Genomic DNA, 22,456 nt, shown 5'->3' with positions numbered 1-22,456 from the left:
ACTGGATCAAACTGTGTCTTGGAGAACTTTACTATAGGTATCCTAATTTTCTGCCCAAGTTAGATATTAGTTTTATAGCATATATGACGTAGGTGTTCATAAGCAACAAGTGTCATTTGAAGAAATAAATTACTTACATTAACCTCTTATATGGCAATGATGTAAAAAGCCTTTTTTTTCTCCACTGAAAAAGGTGTCTAAAAACTTCAAGACATGTCAAAATGTATGAGATGTGTGTATAACATCATTGTCATAGCAGCAGTATATGAGTGGGAACAAAGTTTGAATAATTTTTAATTTATCACAGCTGTTAAAATAATTTTAGCTTGGAGTAGAAAAATAAATTAATGTGAATTTATTGTATTTTAGATGTACTGTTTTGTAAATATTTTAAACATTTGTGTTCCCAAGTGTTATAAAAATGATTTCAGCTTCTGTTTAGGAAAAATAAATCAATAAAGGAAGTCAGACATAACTAATGTGAGACATCTGCAGAAACTAGAGATGGTCAACCTTGTTCCACTGTTCTCTGTATTACCTGTTCAGCATGACCTCTGGAATGGGCTGTGCCCTATACTGCACTCGGGTTTTACATGAAACAAAAACAAAACCAAAAACCCTAGGAAAGGAATAATATCTGACTGGAAGAGGTATTACTTGAAGGTGTAGTCAAAGCCCTAATTTGTTCCTGCTAGATCTACTTTGTCTTTGCCATTTCCAATTGAGCTGAATGGTCCTTTTTCTACCTCTCTACTAGTCAGAACAGCTGTTGACCCATGCAGAACACATACTGTGCTTCCCCCTCCAAGGATGAAAAGCAGCTTTGTTAGCTGTGTTGTCTCAGGTCTCCCAGAGGCATCATAACTATCAGAGGCTGAGTACTACCCAGAAGTTGTGGGAGTAGTGCTTCCTTGCTACACCTTTTTTGGCTTTTTTTTAATGTTACAAGAATTGTAAATAACATTCCTTAAAACATCTCCATCTCCAGTTTCTCTAGGGAAAAGCTCTAAAAAATAAAATTCATATGCTCATTTATAGCCAGAAGTACTGGTTTTAAAAACACAGCATGGAGGAAACAGGTGAAAACAGAATCTTTTTGCTTTCAAAAGGAGGAGTACTGAAAGTCACTCTAAAAGAGATATTAAAAAAAAAATTGGTTTAGATTTTAAGCTCTCTAGGAAGTCACCTTAGAGATGACTTTCTGAAACACTGTGTCTTCTGAAACACTTGTCTCCTACCTCCTTTAAGTTAATTTTGTGTGATAATCCCTGGGATTCAAACCCAGGGAGATAGTTTTTTCATTCCTTTTATATTCATTTGAAATCATTAATTATATCAGCACTTGCTCTTTTCTTGGCAACATCAAACATACGTATTGTAACCAATCGTGCAATGATTTACAATGGTCATCACAGAAAACGACTATTCTATGCATTATCAGGTTTTAAAAATTTGCAAGGTTATGAATATTTACAGTTAATGAAAGAGGGTTGCCGAGAAAATACAAATACTTCAATAAGTATATTCTTTAATTTTTAGGGGATATATAAATACTGATTTTGAGAAACCAAGAATACTTTCTGCTTTGTTCATATTTTGATAGTTTACTTCTCTTTGCTCTTTCAGTAATTAAGTCTTATGGCATTCCGTAAAACATAAATCCTGCTGAGATGTTTAGGTTTGATGCAAACTATTGATGTACAAACAAAATTTAAAAAAAAAAAAAAAAAGCACCCACAATCATAACAAGCTGTTTTGTTTTTACCTTTGAAAGAAAATTGAACAGTAAAGTAGTATGTCCTACTGAAACTGTTCTAGCCTCCTTGTTAACTAGAACCTCCTTTTGAAATTCATTGCCTTCAATTACATTTTTAAAAGAATTTTAATTATGTGCCTGAAAAGAATAAAGATGCTTCAGGCTCCATTTGTTTATCATGGAAGGCCTAAAAAAATGAGGACAGGGCTTCCCAGCTCATGCAGGGGTTACAGAGAGAGAGAGATGACTTTTAATTCGACAAGTTCAGAGAGATTTCTTAGTTTGACGCGCACAGCAGGGGGTCTTTGAGTGCCTGGCAATACTTCAGCATTCTGAGCTTTGAAAGTCTTTCCCTGCAGCAGAAATTGTATCAAAAGCCAGTGATAATATTCCCTGCAAGGTAAAGGACCCTATTGAAGATTTCTAGAGCTGTTTATTTATTCATCACAGTTTTTTCTTTTAGGACGTATAAGACGCATAGGTAAAAATTCACACAGATGCTAAGAAAATGAAATAAATAAAAAAAAATAAATGGGGACCTCTCATTAATCCTTCAGCTTTCCCTTAACTTTTCTTTAGGCCACATTCACCTTTAAAATTTCCTGTCATTCCCTGCCATGTATTCTGCATGCAATCTTCACTTCAAATCTCAGCTTTTCTACATTTTTATCAGAATTATAATTTTTGTCTGCCTTCTACCTCCAGCTGAGCACATAAGATGTTTATGGCCATTTCTTCCCACTAAACCCTTAAAGTGATTGATTAATTTTATGGAAGAACATTTGATTTCATAGGGGTCTTTTTAAATCTTATTTTTAAAGTACGTTTGAGATAGCTATTTCACAGCCAAGATTAAAGTGTCATTTATATTCCAGATATCAGACTTTTAATGTTTTGACATTATGCTTATTTGAAAAGTATACATGCATGTTTTTATTTCTGGTTTTGTTTTGTTTTGTTTCTGCGGCAGAGCTGGGACTGCGAGACTACGCCAACCTTTCCCTTGTGTAATGTCAATGTCGGCTATCACTTTGGCAGAATCACCCAGCTCAGTGAAGACAGAAAACCCCTCCTTCCCTCCTGTTTTTTCATCTGCTGGTGGCATTCCAAGTGACCTTCCCTCATAAATATTGGTGAGTGACCACATGGGGAAAGCAGTTCCTTCGTGCGAAGAAACTTGTTTCAAAAAGCTGCGTTGACCTGAGGGGTTTCCGTTTTCTCCAAGTTTCAAAAAACCCCACATATGCAGGTGTTGCTTGTAGGGGATCTTTTACCTTCTTTAAATAATAACTTGAGTTATTTAACATCACTTATTTCTCTAGACTTATCAGCATTTATAGAACACTACCATGTGCTAACTATTCAAACTATAAGAACCAGCCATTCAAAATACTGTTTTATAGAGAAAAATATTTCCTGAGAGCACACAAGATTTTTTCCTCTCTTCCTGTTAATTTTTCATGGCTAAGAGGTCTAGAATGCTATAAATTTATCATAACACCCAAAATATGGCAAGATTAAAGTTTCTTAAGTGTAGGGATTAAGGAAGATAATTAGAGGCCTTGTTCTGGGACCTTTCTGGTTTAGGAAGTATGCCTAGAGTGAAATCACAGCACTGCAGAAACCCTGATCCCTTCAGGGCGGTGCAGGGATGATGTCATAACTTTAGTAGTTCCATAAGGCTAAGTTACATAGTTCAGTACTGAAAAAACTTTTCAGGTCATTTGAGGCTATTGCAGCATTTACCATGCTTGAGATTAAGAGGTTTTCAGTCTTAAAACCAGATGTGTAGATAGTGAAATAGTCAGCCTTGGCTCAGGAATATTTACAGTATCATAAAACATAACAATTTAAAGTACAGGAACGGGTGCAAAAATATTTAACCTTGCTTGGAACAGTTTGGAAGCTGTAAATTAGTGCAGGATCTAAAACTGCAAATTATTTAAGTGTTGGTTACATGTATTAAAACTAAGACATGGACAAAAGAAGTCACTTAGCTGTCATCTAGCATTAACTATGTATTGCAAGTATCTCCTATTCAGACAAAAATTTATGACTATATCATAAATAATGTTAATTATTTTTCTTTTTTTTTTTTCTTAACCATATGGGTACTTGAAGTATGTCAATTTAAAGGACAAGAGCATCTTCAAAAGAAATATCATTAGGAGCATTATGGCATCAGCCTAATAAAATAATGTCTTTTGGTTAATGGAACATTTTCAGGAAAAGAAAAGGCTGGTGTACCTACAATATCTATCTCTCTGCTTAAAGAGTGAACAGTGGTGCTATTTATAAGTTCCTCAAGTATGTGTTAGATTTGTCACTAATTTCTGTGACCACTTGTAATCAGGGGACAGAATGAAGAGAAAGAAGAGGAGAAGAAATTAGTCGAATTCCATAATTGTGTATGCTCTATCAATATTCTTTTTTTGTTTCTGTGTCAACTATATGATGGAGTAGTGGCTACTTAGTAATTTGGGAGTTTGCATTTGGGTATAGGTACACAGGTAAATCAGTATCAGGATTGGTTTTGAGGATTTGTGTGAATCTCTTAGAACTGAAGTAAGTCTTCAGTCTTATATGGGATCATTGTAATAACATTTAAAAAAAATACTTTTAAAAAATAGCTTTTCATCTTGTAACATTGTAGTACTCAGACCCACATACTGTAACATTTAGTTCAGTTACATATGATGGTAGGGTTGCATACCATTGAAAATATGAAGCAATGAGAGAGAGCATTCATCTTTTGAGAAAGATCTTTAACTGTTTCCATTTTAAACTTCTCTGCCAACTCATTTTTTTTATATCTTTAGAGGATGTTTTATCAATTTACAGTAGCTTTATGGAATAACTTCCTGTTTGATCATGCTATGATATTTTGCATATGTAGCTGATTTCTTTTTAAATGGACAGGACAGAACTATACACAGTCCAACAATTAAGGACCCTGATTTTCTTCTTGCCATGCCAGATTCCAAGTAAAGGGATATAGTTCACAACTCATTATTTTAAGTTATAATGACATTTTTTAAAATCTTGCAAGAGCAGCTATACTAATAACAGGTAATTGGGTGATCATAAGTTCTGTTGGTACCACAGCAACTGTTTTATCTTCACTAAGAGGGTGAAGCAGCTTTTTAGAAGTGAGGATGTTACCTGAAAGGATCAAATATAATCATTACCATTTATCATTACATAACATATCTGTTAGATCAAAAAAGGTGGTTTTTTAACTTTTGACTGATTCCACATTAGAAAGAACTGACCAAGGATGCCAATAATTTGTAATATTATATTTTCCTGTTATAATTTCTTGCTCATACAACCATGTGCTTCAGTGAAATCTACCAGATGGTTCTAGAGTCCATAATTTGCTGTCTCTATTGCATTTTGCACATACTTGATATTTTGTTCAAATTTGACATTTTACAAAGGCTAAAGGGGCTTAAGTAAAAAAAAAAAAAAAAAAAGAGAGGCATACATTGATAAATATGTCAAATATTATATAATCATAAATATTCCCTCTATGTGAAGAAAGTGGGATTAAACACATTTTGATTTTAACCTATTGTGTCAGAGTGGAGTTAATCCAGCTCTGATTATTTTATTGTTTTTTCTTAAAACCTCAACTATTTATTAGGAGTTCGGTAAAAAATCCAGTGTAAATTCTAACACAGAACTTTTAAAGGCAAGTTTACCCCTTTGAAGCCTGAAGCTCTGAACCTTTATGAAGATACTTCCATGCAACTAGGTTCAAATATCCATTGAATGTGCACAGTGCATTAACTTCCAGAAATATAAACTGTCATTACTCTTAAATAGTGTTGCTCTCCCTGAGTAAATGACTTTGCTGTAAAATAATGCACATTTTTCTTTCAATTTATATGTTTTTTCTTTGTTTTGTTTTGTTTTCTTGTATCTAAATTCTTAGAAATCTGATGAAACTGGGATCACGGAAAAGTTGCATAGTCTGCCAAGTAGCAGAAATATGGTGCTTAAGGAGGTAGAACTAATAAAGCCAGCTCTCCTCTGGAAATCTTGTTTTCGTTGTACTCTGAGGTCACCAATTTCAACTGCAAGCCTGATTTCCCTATTCCCCTTATTACCCTCTTTGCCTGAGAAACAATAGAGCTGTGCTTAGTCTGCAGCTCCCTGAATGCTGAATAGCCCAGCCATCTCCTATCCACATTCCTGTCCCTGGGGATATTAATTTACATCTCCATCCTTGAAACTTGTAAGAGTCTTAATTATCTTTAAGACTATTTTTTCTCTGATTTACTTAACACTTGACAATCACCTAAAAAATTGCTAAATAAAGGGAGATAGGACATACATACAGACTGCATGTTTAGCCTTAGGTAAGGCTAAAATATGCAAGCATTAAAAAAAATACAAAAAATATCTGGGATCCCCATGCTGAGATTGGGATTAAGAGGCAGCTCAATAAAAAAAGTTTGCCAAAATGTTCGGGAGTTTTTAACTAAACAGCATTTATCCTTCACTTATCGTTCATTTTTTATTAACAGTGCTATGATTCTTAATTCCTTTTTAGATATTTTGTATGTTCAAATAGCAGATAAAACAAAATTATTCAACCTGTCCAAGGTTTTTAAATTAAAAAACATGATAAGGTGAATTATTGAGGTTTACTTGAGATTTTACAGTGATTATTTAACTAGGTTGTGCCAAATGCTCATGTGCAAGTCTAATTAACCAATAACAATTGAGAAGACTTGTTAGTGACTGTTTACATGAAATGTTCAGATGAGAGAAATTAATAAATAGTTCTGAGTCATAAAATGTAAATATAAAATCACAAAAATGCTGATAAGTACTTGAATAACATCTGCAATTCCTCAGACGTCATAAAAGTTAATTTTATCACATTGCTAACAAAATAGAAGAAATTATATGCACACATGAAAATCATGAACATAAGTTATTCCATTTCTAAGGTAAATATAATTTTTATTATATGATTTGTTTGAGTACGAGGAAAACTTTAAAATCTGAATGGTGTTGTTGCTTTCTCTATGAAAGTATGAGGCAATCTAAGTTTACTCCTGTGGAAAGGAAGTAAATGAGAAGGCTCTGAAGAGATACCAAAAGCCTTTTGAGTGACAGCATTTAGAAAGCACAAGCTATTCATATGGTAATACTTTCAGGTAATTCAGTAGCTGTCTGATGTGCTATTCAAACATCCAGGTCAAAGTTATTATGCACATATTCTTGTTACTTAGTTACAATTACACAGCAAAGTTAAAATAAAGTCATCGTTATTCAGATGTCTTTTTGCAAGAGGAGGGCAGAAAATATTTCATGAATTTATTTTCTGTTGTTTGTTTCTCATTTTGATTTCTCTTTTATGTCAAAAGGAATTGATATTTTAATTTTAGTTCAGACTAGATGCGTTTTTAACTAAAGATTTGTACTTATGAAACTGTGAATTTTATGATTTTATGGTGACTTTAATGAGACTCCTATATGAGTACCACAGAGAATGATGACATCATTTAGGTTTCAAGCATCTTCTACTTGGATTATCACCCAACTCAGTATTACATGCTGTGAACTAAGTGACAAGTTTGAGTATAAAATGCTAAATGGTGTCATGTCCAAAGTGTGGGGATAAGAGATGTGCCACAATTCTCATATTTTTCCGCCACCAAGAGGCACCTTTGTCAGAGCGAGAGTTGCAGGTGACTTGAAGTAGATTAAATGTGAGAACATTCACAAGGTTAAGGGTGCCCATATTAATAACTAAAGCTTTAGCTCAGTTGCCATTCATAGCCTTAGAATTCTGTCTGTGCTATGTCTGTGTGTCTCTGGTGGCAGGCACTGGCTGTCCCACCATGGGGATCATAAGGGAATCAAGCTTCTGAACAAGTTCCATTTAGACACACAGTCTAGACACAATTCTTAAAGAAGTCTCCTCTGTTCATCATTAATGTTGAGAAACTTTGGAAAATGAAAGAGAATAGAAGGATCAGAGGGAACACAACAGCAGCCTTGTGCTTAGTACAGCCTCCTTAGAGAAGAAGGGAGAGGTCCCAGTCTCAGTTTTAAGGACTGCTTGTGCCTTTTTTTACTGAATAGTCATTGGAAAAAAGACCTTTCAGCTTAAGAGATTGATTTATTGTAACAGAGAAAATGTTGACTTAACAAAGATTACCTAAAACTCATATAAAATAGAATTAAGATTTTATGTTTTTATTTGATAGCTACAAGCCTGTGGTAGCAAATACAGTTTTTCAACTTTTTTTTTTTCAAATTTACTGGTAAGGAAAAAAAGATATCTTTTATATCCTACAGTGAACTTTGCCTCACATGAATCCAGGGATTCATGTCAGGGACATCAATCATTCAATTAGGGCTTTTTTTCTTCAATACTCAATCTCTTTTTGTCAGGTATGCAGCTTTTCAGTTCATGCTTTTCTGTTTGCTTCACAAAATTATGATTAAAAGATATTCTAGACCCTTGACTGTGTAAGACTTAAAGAAACTTTACACTTACATTTTCAAAGTTGTCTGGCAACAGTCAGATTTGCTGTGAAGTAATTCCTGTGACTCTTTGGTGTAAATTATATTCTGATTTTGAATACATGCTAGTTATCCATACCAAAACAGCAAAAAAATATATAAACAACTAGAATGCAATTAATAGGCAAAAAATAGGAATTTAAGGCCAAGGAATTGCAGTTTTTTTCAGTACAAGTTGTTGCTTTTATTCCTGGTAACTTCTGATTGACATAGCCATTGCATTACTGTTAAAACATAATGAATGGAGCATCAGTTTGCACTTAGACTTTTGAATCATCAGTGAGCTGTGACCAGCTGACAGCAACCAGCAACCAAACTGAAGGTTTGCCAGCCACCTACATCTAAATTAATGAGTTTCTTGCACAGATAACTATTCAAGCAGTCTTAAGCAGACATGAGTTTAAAAGAATTTTATTCTTCTTTTATTGTCCTACTTCAGCCACTTGCAAGGTTTTAATGGTTTACATTTTTTTTCATCTCTGTCTCTGTTAGACTGTACACAATTGTGTTACCACATTTTACAGTCCTAGCTCAGGAAGTGAATATAAGATGTGCTAAGGTAACATCAGCACTTGCAGACACAAAGGACTAAATCATAAAAGTCTTCTCTTATGTGCACAGCAATCTATGCTCACGAATTTCCCCCCAGTAATTTAAAGCATGAATTTAAGCATATCTGGAAATCTGATTTGCCCTCAGTCAAATTCTCTATTCTGCTGGTGCTAGATTTCTCTTATCTCCAATGCAATCCAGTTTGTGTGTGCTTGCACAGACTCGGTGGGCCACTTATAAAAGGCAAATTCAGAAAGACACAACAGGAGACAGATTCTATCTTCAAGGCCAAGTGATAGGCTAATGGTTTAAACTTAGAGGTTAGGTTTAGATTAGACATTAGATATTAGATATTAGATATTAGATATTAGATATTAGATATTAGATATTAGATATTAGATATTAGATATTAGATATTAGATATTAGATATTAGATATTAGATATTAGGAAGAAATTCTTTACCATGAGAGTGCTGAGGCACTTTTACAGGTTAACCATAGAGGTTATAGAATCCACATCCCTGGGGGGTGTTCAAGGCCAGGCTGGATTGGGCTCTGAGTAGCCTGGTCTTGTGGGAAGTGTCATTGTTCATGGCAGGGAGCTTTGAACAAGATGATCTTTAAGGTCCCTTCCAAGCTAAGCCTGTTTCTCTACCTTAGAAAAAGAAAGAAGAAGGCTATTTCCCTCTCAGTTAATTTTTAAATGTACTCACATGCCAGGTAAATAGAAATTCAAAATTAATTCATGCTAAAGATCTTTATCATATTAGGAAAGAAAACTTGTGCTTTAGCTGATGGGGTCTAATCAGAACCATGTAAGATTACAGATATACTTTATGCTTTACTATTTTCTGATGCCAATATTAATAGTGATTTTTAATATGTAATAGATTTCAATGTCAGCATGAAATTCTGAAATTAGATGTACATATCAATCAATTAAAAAGACGATAACGGAGAAATTAAATTGATAATTTATGTCTTCAGGGCTAAATGAGCTATCATTGTGGTTTAAAATTTTAAAAACTGTAGATAGCAAATTTGATCATGATTTTGAAGACTGAGTTAATTTGCTTTCAGATTTGAAAATTCACTTAGCTCTGTGAAAAGTCTCAAAACCATTGTCAATTTTTTTGCCCCAGACAATACATTAGTGAATGTTACATTCATAGCAAACTAAGGTCCCAGTCTTGAAGCTCTCCTAATTCTTTAAAAAGTTCCGTGCAGACAATGTAGTTTTCAACTTGTGGGTGGTTATAAAGGCAAGGCCTTTGCTCTGTTGAGAAGCGCCCTTACTGTGTTAGGGCAGAGCTGTACCAGGGGAACACTGAGGTCAAACTAGCTTCAGGCATTGATAAATGCTAAGTTACCAACAGCTGAACACTTGGAGGATGTATTTTCCCATCCAAGTTTTTCTTTACTTTCTAACAACAGAGAAACTGGATTCAAATAAACGCACAAATTTTTTTCCAATTAAGAAAAAAAAAAAAGAAAGAAGAAAAGAGATTAAATAATAGAAAGGCCCACAAATTTTTTTTTTATCTGAAAAACTCCATAAATGTTTTATTTAACTGACCAGTTCTTACTGTTTCCTTTAAAAAAGAAATTAGCTGCTAATATCCTGGGAAATATTTGTGTTAAAGGTCATATTAAACAAAAGTCAAATCTAGACTATCTGAGAAGTCTGGAGAAGATGTTTAATGCAAATTTTTTGTGGAAAAAAGATGTGTGTCACTGCAGGTCATCTCTGAATATTCTTGTTGGGGTTTCTCTGTTGGATATGCAATCTCAGCTAAATGTTTTGAAAAGGAGGAATCAAATAAATTGCCCTATTTTGGGTCTTTCTCATCTGTATACAGTTGTGCAGCTCTAGTAGACCTGAAAATTGCCCAGAGACAAACTTAAAAAATAGAGTGCTTTTGAGGCAGAAAATTGCTTTTCTGCAGCATGGTCTAAGGGACAGGATGTGACAGGAGGACAAGGAGTTGTCACTATGTAGTGATATTGTAAGGCATATCTTACATAACAAAAAGGATCATTTGTCTCTTTTTTTCTTTCATTTTAAACTACAAGAGATTTAATTGAAACAGTTGGAGGTATCACCCTTAAACCAAGAACAAGCCATTATAATTTACAATTAAAACTAAAATTCCTCCCTTAACCCACTTTTAATAGCTACTCATTGCTGAGTGCATGTGGGATAGATGCCTGTCCACTATTTCAGAAGTCTTATTCTCAAAAGGAAGAGGAAAAAAATAAAAATTAAAAAAAAAACCCTCATTGTACATGCATGTCAAATATTAGCTTGATTCTTGTAGCATAATAAGAAAAGAAAGTGGTTTGTGCTTTTGATTAGCCTCTTGATGTTTCAGAGTGGTTTTGTATGGCTTAATTTTCCTTTTTATGGCCGTTTGTACATATAAAACAAAATGAGGAAAGGAGGGGAGGGGGAAAGAAATGTGCCATTTATATACCTAGGATATGAGGCCTCCTTTGGGCCCATTATACATTAATGGGTCAACTGAGATTTATTAGGATATGTATATTAATCTTTATACACATTCACATACTATAATTGTTCCTTTGGTGCTATAATGTGATTAGCTGTAAATTTGTGCAATATTAAAAATAATATGGATTTCCATATTACAGAACAGTAATAACAAATGGTTATTAAAAATGCATGTAAAGTATGGGATGTGAAAGCACTTCTAAATTCTTAGTAATCCGATTATGTTCTGTTGTTTTTAAATACCAAAATGGTTAAGTCTTTACTGTAAAGTAAAATCTAGTATGAAAAAATAAAAATTTGATGTTACACAGAAGTGAACAAATGACTCTAAAGCTGTCTTCAAGAAAGATTAGTGTCCATTTCTCATAGACAACTGAGATGTGGATTTTTGCATTACTATTGTTTTAATATGTAGTAAATATATATTTATATTTTCATCTGTAGCAGAAATGGAATATAGAAGGTAATGGAAAATTCAGCAGGTGTACCTCTCTACATCAAAACATTAAGGGATCTTCCCTCCTCATGTCTGTAATCATGTGATAGTAATTTCACATGTAAGACAATCATTTGGTGCTTTAAAGATATAGTATAGTAGGTATATAGAAAGGAGGAACTATAAATTTTAATTTTGTGAAGCTATTTTTTTTTTCTTAAGGTAACTATTTTTTAATTTCTAAAAAGGGTTGTACACCCTCATCTGTTCCTCTCCTTTTGTTTTGTGATTGGATATGCCAGCTGGTCATTGCATGGTCCTGGTACTGCCACAGGAGTGGGTTCCATCCCTGTATGGGCCTTTCACTGAAGAGTTGGACTCCATGACCCTTGCATGTCCCTTACAACTCAGAATGTTTTGTGATCTACTGTCTGAAAGGTTGTGGAATTGGCTTTGAGAGAGACAGAGAATGAACGTTGAGAGCTTCTTATATTCTCATTATAGAATACATACTCCTTCCTCAAAAAGTTGGAAGCTTTACTCTCAAGTTATTTTCATAAGGTATTGATATTTTTTGAGTAAAGGTTTGTTTACCCTCCCTTCATGACCCCATAGTGCGAAGGCATCTTCTTTGTCCCCTCTTTCCTGAATCATAAATTCCTATCTGTACCTTGTGTATATCTGTGGGAATACAAGAAATTTGTACATCTTCCACCATTTGCCACATAGACTTAAGATTCAGTCTTTGATGATTTCCAAAAGTCCTACTATAATCACAGTTCCCACTTTTCTTTCATCTGATCTATATTTTAAGATTTACTAATGGATTGCATTCTGCAAAATCTGGCTGTAATGGCTCATTTTTATCTTCATCTTTTAGAAACAATCCTTTCCCAACTTCAATGATTTTTTGGTCCTACAGGCCCCTAGTTTCCTGATAGGATGTGCTATGGGATAAACACAAGGTAAAACAGGGATTCTTTGTCATGCATTTAAATATTTTATTTGGAAATATATTTTCCCCATATTTCCATTGTATCCTCCAATATTAAAAAAACCTACCAAATAAACCATGTTAAGTAAGTTAGGTGTAGGATTTCTCGCTGTTTTATTTTTAGACAAACTGTAAAAAAAAGCCACCTACCTTATTCTGTTCATGGTATTATGCAATTTCAGTAGAGGGACTTTTTTCATGCATTTTACATGAAGATGATGAGTATTCCATTGTATTCAAATGCTTGTGGAATTGCTGTAAAATAACATACAGCAGGTGGGCCAGTGTCATTTGTGAAAGTGTCTCTGTGCTGCAACTTGAGCTGCTACTATTTCTCACTGGCATGCCACACTGCTTCAAGGCAACTGCTCTTCTCTTGCTTAGCTATTGCATTTTATTTGGCTGTAAATCAATCCCTTATTTTCAGTTCTTGTTTGTTCTGTTATTTGCTTCTGCTTGCTAATTTGTGACTGCAAAAGGAAACAAGTAAAAGGTGACCATTAGAAGTATAGTTCTCTGCAGTCTAGTTTCAACAACAAGGGTAGGGGTAGTCCATGGCTTCTATTCAAAGTGCCTTCTCTCATGTTTGATTAACTTGAAGGATTTTCTTCTATCTTTGTGGTAACCTGATTAAATGGTTTTGTATTTTAGCTATGCCACAGCTAAAGCTCTTGCGCTTAGTTAGAGCTGTTGCAAAGTCCCCCTCAATATTTTGCAGTGCTTTCTCATATTTTTAATGACAGCTTTGGGAATGTGTATAGTCAGGTAGTGAATCAATATTGTCACATACTTACCATTATGTATTAAAAACAAATATTAGAAATTAATTTAAACTGTAAGAATAAGTACATATATTCATTAAAAAATATATTGGAGAAATAGCTTAAGAGTATTTCAAGCTATTTACATAACTGACATAATTAGTGTAGAAAAAAAACCCAAAAATTTTATGTAATGAAATTACACCACCTGCTTTTTTGATCTTGAATAAATTTTCATTATCTGTTTTATTAAAATTTTCAGTTATATAGTCAGGAGAAGACCATTTTATAATTATGGACACAGTGTTTTAAATAAAATTAAGAGAAGATTAAAACACCTTATGTTGGAACATTGATTACCCAATTATATTTGTGTCATATGCTTGTTTTCAAGTGTGAAATTTTAAACTATGGTATTCTTTCAGAAATTTTGGAACTTATATTTCCAGAAGTTAGAAAAGGATATTTTCAACTGTCTCAGGTAGTTTTGTTGCTTCAACTGAATGAACAACATTAGTTTTGATTATCTTGTTTGCTACCGATAAATGCCTCATAATTTTTATGAAATTATAAAATGGCCATAATACCTCTGAAATTAATCAATTTTCTTTTTCCTGGATGGGAACACACTGAAGGCTTTTCAAGCAGTGCAGATGGCATTGGCTTAATTCTCCAGTGAAAATCCACTGCTTCATATTTACCCTTATACAGCAGTTTCAATAGGAATGTTTTTACATGACTGGTCTTTGATTTTGAGCAGTTTATTATTCTTAACTTCTATTCTCTTTCATAGGCACTTTTATAATAATATTAATTATAATATTAGCACTAGCATCGTTTGAAAGTACCTCCCTGTCTCCTGGCAAATTTGTCACCCAGTGTTGCAGCAGCAGGCGTTTTATCTATTGAGTTGCCATTTCCCAGGAAAGAGAAGTGACATTTTTTAATTATCTGGAGAAATTTGCTTGGAAATGTTCATTCACGATTAGAGAGCATACTCAGCTAGTTCTACTTAAACTACACTTAACTGTCTTACAGTGTGGTTAGTAAGTCACAACTCTCTTTAACATTAGTCATTTTGAAGGTAGTGGGGTATGCATTGTGGTGTGTCCTTCAACACGTGCTATGGATCTCTGCTGATTATCTAACACAAGTTTGGGTCTTGCTTAATGTGTCACATGCTGGTGCAGCTGCTCAGGATATGTCAGTCCAGAAGAGAGGGGCTTAGGGCCAGAAGGAAGCATCGTTTACTGGTAGATGGACTTAAAGATACTCCGCTTTCTCTGATCTCAGAACACTGGCACATCACTTATGCTTGGCAAACAGAACTGATGTTTTAATGCTAGTCACTGTGTGTGAGGACTTAGGTGTTTACACAGACCCTTTGGAATAGCAGAGCCATGTTCTATCACTACTAAAATTTACTGCAGTCCATTGCTGATGCTTATGACACTATTTATACACAATCGCCTTTTAAAATGTGTGAACTTTCCTTGATGACAAAATAACAGTTTCTTAGTATTCTTTACAATACTGTAAAGTAGGCAAAGTTGTCTAAAACACAGCTGGAAAATTCCTATTCATTATTTGTAGAGTAATTTAATTTGAAAGTGTGACTTCTCTGTTTCATAAAATAATGATCATTTTTAAATTTTCAGAACTTGCTGCAGACGTTGAAGTGTCTGAGTTCAAAATAGGTTACAACTGAGCCATATCCTGGAAATTAATATAAGTTTATCTCTGATTTTTAGATGTGCAGTTGTGACTGTATGCAGCTAATGATTCAAACTGCAACAGTTCTGCTACAGAACTTAGGTCTGATACTTGTGCAGCTTAAGCAGAGAGGAAAGGAAAAAGGATAAAAATTCTGAATATATAAGTTCATAAATATTTCCACTAAGCAAATCTAATGCATTGCATCTTATAATTCAGAAGGCATCTTATCATAGTGTGTAGAAGAATACTTTTTGTTTTCTCTATCTTCTCTGCTTCTTCTTTCTTCACTTCTCTTTTTCCTTTGTCTTAAATTACTTTGTTTTAAAAACACTGACAATTGCTCACTACTACAATAACAGGAAGAAGTCAATTTTATGCTTCTAGTGGACCAGATTTTCTGAAGCAGTTATCTGTCCCAGTTCACAATACAGATTTAGGAAATTACCTTTCAGGAGACATAAGCACATTCAAAGTAACACTAAAATAATCAGTGCCTTTCATGTGACCATGTGCATTAATTTACTTTCAACAGAAATAATTTGAGATCTCTATCAAGACAGTCTAATAATGGTTTATTTATATATATGTTTGGTCATTTGTCCTACTTTAATTACCAGGTAATGTCTCCTACTTTCCACTAGAACAACTTACTTCATGACTGAAAACAAATTTATACATCTTTCCATGTATATATATATCTATAAATTACTTCCTTGGCAAGAGGAATGTAAGCACAGACACATTTAACTTTGCAAGTTATTTTCAAATTTTTCCAAATGCTGTAATTTATTCTTTTTCTTCTATCCTCTTGTGGTCTCCTAGCCTAATTTAATTTTTTTAAAGCATTCATATTATTTATAGCAAAGAACAGAGTGCAATGTATTTAGCAGAGAACTGTAGGCTCTCAGGGTGAACAAAAGAAAGATAAAATGTCTCTTGGTTTTTCAACTCTTTTCTGTCAGAATAAAATTTGACTCAGTGTGGAGACAACCTACATGCAGCCTTTCTCCACCCGCCTACAGCCCAATGGAGTTTTCTTTTGACTCAGCTGGATACTGCTGCTGCTTTCAGATACAGAATGATTTTCTTTGATTTTGTACTGTATTACTGGATAAAGAGCAGGGAGGGAGAGATAACTACATTATTGTCACATTCACGGCTTGGCCATAATCTTGTGGACACAATTACCATTTTTGATCATAATTAAAAAGAAAAGCCACTTAAGTATATCTTAATAATACTGAGTGATGTTAAAGATTCTAGAGTATGAAACTTAAAGAATCTAAACTGATCAAAATATGAATTGACCTTCAATTCAGAAAGGACAGAACAGATTTGTTCTGCCCTTTTGAATGAAGTAGTTCCAGCTTTCTCTGTCACTTTGTAAATGATCTAATTTTTGCGAGATTCAGTTTCCTTTATGATGTGTTCAAGATTCCTTGAGTGTTTTTAGGAATACTGTGGTATAAGCCATAGTACCTAAGCATACGTACCTAAATTATTTTATACCACTGTTTATTGTTTTTATTACCCAGACAGCAGAAATGTGAAGAGAAAAGCTACAGGAGGCCTCTCCAATGTTTGGGCATCAGAATATCCATGGACAAATACAGTATCTTCAGGTAGCAGAACAAAGATAAATCTTTGGTCTAGTTTCAGTCTTTTGTCTAGTTTCTCTAGGGATGCATTGACTCTCAATGCACACATCCCGAAAAGGGATGGAATATAAGAAGGTACCTCTTTTTGTTGAAGTAACAGTGGACTCTTCTTGATTTATCAGAGGTATCAAAGATAGAGTGCAAAATGAGTCTGTTGTCACATATCACTATTGTGTCTAATTTGTGAGCCTTTCTAATACAGATTTTTTTTTTAACTATGGGCATGTATACCTTCAAATACCAACAGAAGTACTGATAATATGTGTGTTATGGACAGGAGTTCTTTTAGGCCTTGAGAAAGCACTCAATGAAAATGAAATTCACCCACTGTGCCTTGTTCTAAAGACAATACAACCACCTAATTGGAAATAAAAGGGTTGTTGTTTTACTAGTGCCGTCCTGATAAGTATTTGAGTTTTAAAGGAAATAACAAATAAAATAAAAATCTACCAGAGGAGAAATTGGTTGTTTCAGTTATTGTCCACAGTGGCATGTTTTTGAATTATTTCATTTCTTTCATTTACCCAATCCACCTGCAAAAGCAAACAGAAAAAGGAAATTTTCTTTTTTCTACGCTATGTGGAAGGACAAAGCTTCATGCAATTTCAGTGATTAAAAAGAGAGAAAAGAATGTAATTTTTTACCTAAATGTTTCTGTAGTTTTATAGGGAGGAAATAATCCTTTTGATATGAGTCTTTACTGCAAGAAAAAAACCTACATTAGCATTGAGAGTTTCATTTAAAACTGTTTATATATTGTCATTTACCCATGGGTATAAGTCCTAGTTCAGTCTGTCTTTTGCTGGGAAAAAAAAAAAACAACAAAAAACAAAAACAAACAAAAAGTGTTTCTGTGGATACAACAAAAATAATTAACCATAATTTAGTAAAAGTTTGCAACTACTCCTTTAATAAAGCAGCTACAGAATTAGAACAAACATTATATTGAGAAGCAAACAAACAAGGTTTGCTTTGGTAATTTCAAGTGCTGTAAAAATGTATGTATATGCACTAAAATGTTCCCTGCTAAATAAAGGCCAGTGGGTACATATACCTAATTGCTTTACTTTTACCTTGCAGTACAAGAGGTGCTAGCTAGCAAAAACATCAGAAATTGAGTGATTTTCCCACTACTTTGTTTTCATACAGCTGTGGCAAAATCGGTATATAACACCTGCTTTCCTGTGTTTCATGCCTAACACAGGCATTCCATAACTTGTAGTACCAACCATAATGTATCTCTTTTTTTTCTAACTTTCCCTTATACTGTCTGCATAACTCCGAAAAAACAGCAGCTCTGAATTTATGTCTTTTAAATTACTTACATTTCTTTAAACATGTGACTATCATACAGTTTCAAATAAAAGCTCCCTAGCCATATTAATCTCTTTTCATATTAATTCTTAATTTAATGGTAATAATTTAAAATTCCTTGACACTAAAAATGGTCTCTGCAGTGCTCTGTATCATATAGTTTACAACTTTCCTTAGAATTCACTCTGTCTTAGTTGTTTTTCCTGCTAAGAAGTTGCTTGCAACCATAATGAAATCTCTCTGTTTCACTGTCCTTTTATTACGTAGTAACAAGGATAATTTTTATTAGAACATCCCACATTATTAATGAAAAAATATTTTTAAAAATTACATGTATTCCCTTCTCTTACTATCATATGCATTGGTTGAAGTCCCATGTTGTTATCAGTGCTTTCAGAATTCAGCCTGAGGCAAAAGAAAGGATGTAATGAATTCCTTGTCACACTATTATTGTCACTGGTCTTGGGGTTTGTATCTACTCCATCATACTTTTCACAAGTCAGCTCATCAGCTTGCTCTCCAAAATTCCAGATGTGCATTACAACACAGATCTGGTTCAGTCACCTGTGTGTTTTCCATTTTAAATGAGTTCTCATTGATTTCTCTCAATGAACTTTATTGGTATTTCTGAGTGTAGTATAGACATTGCTTTTAGAGAACTTCAGAAAATAATTTTTAAAAAGTGTAGTTAAGGACATGCAAACAGTTGCAAACACTTACCTTCTTACAATCTATTTGTAAAAACACTTGATTATGGTATTTTGACATTTGTAGTTAAAATTTTCCATATACTCTTTGCTTTCCAATTTTTTTGTTGTTGTTTTCGTTTTTTTTATAGGCTGCTCAATGAGAGCATTGGTTTTGCTTCCTTTGAAGAGTTAAGCTAATTTCTCAGCAGGACTTCTTCATTTTGCACTGTGATTTTAAAGCCTGATGCTTTCAGAATCACACAGATATGCATAATTTTATGAAAAAAATATATATTTTTTTTTAATCTAACTTAAAATTGTGGTTTTCTTAGTGTTATTATGACAAATTGTTGATGTGGTACACGTAAGAAAGAAAGGAAGGGAATTGAACAAAATAAGACATTTGGAAGGATGTTTTTATATATGTGATTAGTTAAGACAAAACATGGGAATAGCTCTCTTTCAGGAAACAACTGTGATGACAAATTACCTAAATTTTACATTACTTATGTTTGCTGATACCAGACTCTGGGTAGCACTATCCTAGTCAGTCATGGAGTTTTTGTGTAAGCTGTATCCATGAGGAAACATTTCAAAGCCATGTGCTTTTGGATGCTGTCCATGTAATGAACAGAGCTTCCGTTTCAACTTAATTTCTCTCTGTACATGGCCAGATCAGAGCTTTTCTTCTCGTGATTCTTGAAGTCTGCTCTAGTCCACTGCTTCTTCATTGCATCTTGATGATTCTGCATTAGCTACCTGCTTTTCCATCAGTCTTGCTCTATTTCTGTCCCTTCCTTGGCTTTTAAACCAAACTAAATTCCTATCTTCGTGCATGTGTCTTTGATACTGTGTGAGCCTTTAAGCCCTCCTTCCCAAAAAACCTGCTCCAGTTTCTGTGAAGAAATCAGGGGAAATAGTGGTGCCTCTTGACTCATTCTCTTAACTCTGTCATGCCATCTTTAGAACAGGAGACAAAGAGGTGTTGGCATCTGGGCCACTTCAAAGCCACATGAAGCACCTCAGTTAAGTTATGGGCATGTAGAAAAAATAAACATAGCATTATGTGTTAAACTCAGCTTCCTTTAGTAGCAGTAAACCCTTGTAATTCTTCTGAGACCACAAAAGTCCTCCAAAGGAAATCTAAGAACATCCCAATGCATATAAGTTATATTGCCCCTGCATGCATGCACACATTTTTTTGTCAGTGTGCATGGCCTAAGAATCTAGCAGTGCTAATGAAGATGCTATTTCTTCATCAGCTGCTAAATCATATCTCCATAACTAATGTAGAAATGAAGTTGACTCATTCCTTAAGCTTTTCCTCTGCCTCTATTTCTACATCTTGAAGAACAGACTGAGAACCCTTGGAACTCTGGTCTTAAACACAAGTACAAGCCTACAAGAATGGAGTTCATTCTTCTTTAAGCTTTGCAAGGAATCATGTCAATTGATAATGGATTCTTCTTATCACTTATTTTTTTTTCCTTTATAAATAAAACCATTAGTCTGAAAACAGAAATATGAATTCTCTCCTGGATCCTGTTTTGACCATTTTGTAAAGCCCAGCTTCTCGTGGTGCTATATCTAAATGAAGAGATAAAGTAAGACAGAAAAACATGCAGAGATTTTCTTTCTTTGCTCTCTACAGTAAACTCCTGCTATAGGAAGAGGGAAGTTAACCTATTTCTTCCAGGGGATATTAAAAAAAAATACGGTTTTCTAATATATCTTTTCTTTTCTTTTCTTTTCTTTTCTTTTCTTTTCTTTTCTTTTCTTTTCTTTTCTTTTCTTTTCTTTTCTTTTCTTTTCTTTTCTTTCCTTTTTTATTTTATTTTCTGTTCTTTTCTTTTCCTTATTGATTCATTTCAGTTCCATGTTGGCAATGGGTCTACTAATTATAAAAATAAAGTTTGAAAATATAAAAAATATAACAGTATAAAAATACTGTTTGAAGTAGGTTCTTTTCAGGTCTTCTACCAGTTTTTAGGAGACACCTTGATTTTGTACTACTTTAAAGTAAATTTGTCTCTACGACACCAGGCAATGCCTTTGACACCACTGTGTGATCTGTAGTGATAGCACTTGCCCTGAGAAGATGTCCTCAGAGCATGTAACTCTGTGTAAAGTCTTCATGTAATACCCAATGTTCAGTACCCATGTTCAGCCACACTCTCTACCCCAAGATCTTCTGTTATTCAAGAATAATCATTTATCTTAGATTACACCTATATGGGCTATAGTTATTCTGATATAAGTTCTGCCCAGACAAAGCAATCAGAATCCCAATGTTCAATAACTGAATTTAGTGTTGTGTCCCCTGGCCCCTATGCTATCAACACTACAAAGTCTGTCTTCAATTAAAAAAATATGTAATGTATAAATGTATACATACACTAGAGAACTCTATGTTCTCCTCTCTTATAGAAATAAGCATTATGTTTTCTTTTTATAGTGTTCTTCAGGTTTTCAATCTGCCAGTCCAAATTTCAGTGCCTGTGGAAGCTTGGTACATCTGTCCAACAGGCATAGTGTACCCCAGAGCTACACTGTCCAGCCTTTGGACATGACGTCTTCTCAGAGACTGATATCACAAATACTCACTTCAGAACAGATATAATCTTACTTGCATTTAAAGACTGTTGAACCAAGTCTCTTAAGAGATAATAGTTTTATGACAACAGCCTTATATATATTTGCAAAAAAAGTGATTCATGCTGAATCCTTGTCTAAAACATAAGAATCTAAATGCTTAAACTGAAGTTCAGTAACCCCCTTGCTTCCACAAGGGAGATTGCTTTGCAACTCACACTCTGCAGGATGCTCCATCATTCAGTTTTCACATCAGAAATCCCTGCAAATCATGCTAGGCTACTAATAGTTGGCCTATTGTCAAAGACGAACAATTCATGTCCTTTATCTTCTGATGTGACAGCCTTTTGAATCTTTCAATGCTGTCTTCTGCATTTATCTCTGAAAACAGTCTTTATGATCTCTCCTCTGCAACAAGGACAGCTGAGATTCAAACTCTTATAGTCAATTCCTTTGCACTGTTTTCCATAAGGACAAGTGGTAAGATCTATCTGAAGCTTTTACCTAAAGAGAATTTTGACTTTTATGTACTGAAGGAAGTTAACTTGCCTCTATTCTTTCTTAAACTTCACACTTTGTCTCTGGAAAAAATCTCCAAAAATTAATGTTGTAATAAGGACATGACCTTACAAGAGCAGTCTTTTTCATCAGAAGCTGAAAGATTCAAGGAACTGCCAGTCCCCCCTCAAAGATGTCTGATGTGTAAGGGAACATCATCACTAACTCTCTTTTTCTTGTGAAAGGTCCACTTGGCTGCAATTCAAGCAGAAAAAGAGGCTTTCCCCTAGACTTTCTCATATTTAACGTTTGCCATACAGCCACATGGAGCTCCTTTCACACTTTTGCTAGATATTATGCACTTCCTGAAGTGTCTAGAAATTTTACAGATATGGACTTCACTTAACTGAGTCTGTAAAGAACTCTTCTAGT

The 22,456-nt window shown here is 34.1% G+C and overlaps 1 protein-coding gene across 26 annotated transcripts in view; it reads left to right on the top strand.

The window, feature by feature from the left end:
* TENM3 (teneurin transmembrane protein 3) overlaps positions 1 to 22,456 on the top strand; it is a 1,293,899-nt gene that overhangs the window by 492,888 nt on the left and 778,555 nt on the right. For all 26 annotated transcript variants that reach the window (XM_088163549.1, XM_088163548.1, XM_088163550.1 and 23 more), the window contains one exon: positions 2,727 to 2,889. The gene's annotated coding sequence lies outside the window, so the exon portion shown is untranslated. The remainder of the gene's footprint in view (positions 1 to 2,726; positions 2,890 to 22,456) is intronic.

Source organism: Sturnus vulgaris, chromosome 4, assembly GCF_052056855.1.
Source record: "Sturnus vulgaris isolate bStuVul1 chromosome 4, bStuVul1.hap1, whole genome shotgun sequence".
Taxonomy (NCBI): Eukaryota; Metazoa; Chordata; class Aves; order Passeriformes; family Sturnidae; genus Sturnus; species Sturnus vulgaris.
The sequence above is the reverse complement of the archived record's forward strand: the minus strand, read 5'-3'. Positions and strand labels throughout refer to the sequence as shown.